The following is a 2,484-nucleotide window of genomic DNA, read 5'->3' as shown; positions in this document are numbered from 1 at the left end:
CTAAATGACTAGGACCTCGTCCACGAAGTGCCTAAAGTGCCACCTAAGTGCCTAGTCTTCATCGTAGTCTTCCTCTCGTCCCACGAACAGCCTATTTGTCCACCTAAGTGCCTATTTTTCATCATCGTGTCCACGAAGTGCCTAAAGTGCCACCTAAGTGCCTAGTCTTCATCGTAGTCTTCCTCTCGTCCCACGAACAGCCTATTTGTCCACCTAAGTGCCTATTTTTCATCATCGTGTCCACGAAGTGCCTAAAGTGCCACCTAACTGCCTATTCCTCAGATTGGCCCGAAATTGACATCAACGTCTCGTCAGGGGCCCCTGGGGCTGTGTCTGGAGCCTCGTGTCCCTTGGACCCATTTTCGTGCTTAATTGGCCCAACTGTCCACGAACAGTTGCAGGGGCTCCAAATTTGACACGGTGGTAGTCCAGGGGCCCCCGGTTCAGGCCATTTCCTAGACCACCACAACAGGAAACGGCCCTGTGTCACTTGTCCGATCGCCCCCAAATTGACATATACTCTACGTCACGGTCCCCCGGGCCAACGCCCGGAGTTCCGTGTCCGTATCGGGCCGAACGGCCGAGAAAGGCCCCTATGACCACGAACCACCTGTGAAATTTCCATTGAAATAAGCTACAGGTGGGACGCGGTGCAGGCAGGGGTCAAAAGGTCGCAGGGCCCCGAAATTCGGTACAGCGGTAACCTTGGGGCCCCCGACTCAGGACCCGGAGTTTGGTAGCTCTGGATCGCTTCTAAGCGTTTGTTTCTGCAGTTTGCAAAACTTTTGACATCAGGGCACTCGAACTGATTCAAGAGGGTCTTAGAGCCTATGTGAGGAAGAGGCCTGCGAGAGAGATTTCTGCCAAACGAGCACGCACCGCTTCGCGTCGGGGTTAGACGCTCGCCTGCTCGATATAGTGTTCGGGGGCCCGTAGGCTACCGGCACGTGAAGTTTGGGACCCCTCGGACCCTCGGGGGCCGAACGGGAGCCGCTGACGCGTGCAACTTATTCCATTCATTTTACAGGTGTTTCGCGGTCGGCGGACGGAAAGGTCCGATCGCCCCGAGTCCGACATATACGCCCCGTCACGGTGCCCCGGGTCAGCGCCCGAAGTTCCGTGTCCGTATCGGCCCGAACGGGCGAGAAAGACCCCAATGACCACGAACCACCTGTGAAATTCCCATTGAAATAAGCTGCACGTGGGACGCGGCGCAGGCAGGGGTCAAAAGGTCGCAGGGCCCCGAAATTCGCCACAGAGCACCGTCAGGGGCCCCCGAATCGGGTCCCAGGTTTTCGTGGCCATAGCCATTTCCTAGACCACCACAACAGGAAACGGCCCTGTGTCACTTGTCCGATCGCCCCGAAAACCGACATATACGCCCCGTCGCGGAGCCCCGGGTCAGCGCCCGAAGTTCCGTGTCCGCATCGGCCCGAACGGCCGAGAAAGACCCCAATGACCGCGAACCACCTGTGAAATTTCCATTGAAATAAGCTGCACGTGGGACCTCGGGTACGCGGGGGTCAAAAGGTCACGGGGCCACGAGATTCACCACAGAGTACCGTCAGGGTCCCCCGAATCGGGTCCCAAGGTTCCGCGGCCTTAAATGCTTCCTAAGCCAACGAACCACCGCGAAAGAAACGGCTCCGTGTGCCCATCCCCCCACAGAGCTCAATGGGAGACAGAGAGTTGTATGAAAAATTGTATAAAATATCGTTAGCGACTACCGACCTAAACCTCTCGGTATGTCGTCGAGGGCCGAGTGACGCAACTTCTAGTGATATATGGGGGCCCTCGGGCCCCCTCGGTACGAACGGGAGCGGCTGACACTTGCAACTTATTGCATTGTGCAGGCACCCATGAAATAAGTTACAGGTGGGATTTTGCCGAGTCATAATGGAAGTGCCCACGTGCAACTTATTTGACAGGGCCTCCACAGGCTCTTCGTGGACAGTGCATTTTTATGCAAATTAAGCCATTTTAGGTGTTGTAATGTACATAGAACTGCTGGGTAGTGTTCCCTGAGCACTGTACTGTAGAAATTTGTCCATAAAACCACTGTAGTTATGAAATATGACTTATTATCTTATCGTCCACGGAACGCCTATGGAGGCCCAGTCAAATAAGTTACAGGTGGGCAAGTGACAGCTGTAACTTATTTGACGGGGCCTACATATGCATTCCGTGGACAGTGCATTTATATGCAAATTAAGCCATTTTAGGTGCTGCAATGTACATATTTCTGCTGGGTAGTGTTCCCTGAGCACTGTACTGTAGAAATGTGTTCATAAAACCACTGTAGTTATGAAATTTGACTTATTACAGCATCGTCCACGGAACGCCTATGGAGGCCCAGTCAAATAAGTTACACATGGGCGTTCACCATATGTGGTGAAATTACCGAAAATCCACCATCAGAAAGTGACAGCTGTAACTTATTTGACCAGGCCTACACAGGCTTTCCGTGGACACTGCATTTGTATG

The sequence above is a fragment of the Garra rufa genome, chromosome 7 (assembly GCF_049309525.1).
Source record: "Garra rufa chromosome 7, GarRuf1.0, whole genome shotgun sequence".
NCBI lineage: Eukaryota > Metazoa > Chordata > Actinopteri > Cypriniformes > Cyprinidae > Garra > Garra rufa.
This window is presented reverse-complemented; position numbering follows the sequence as displayed.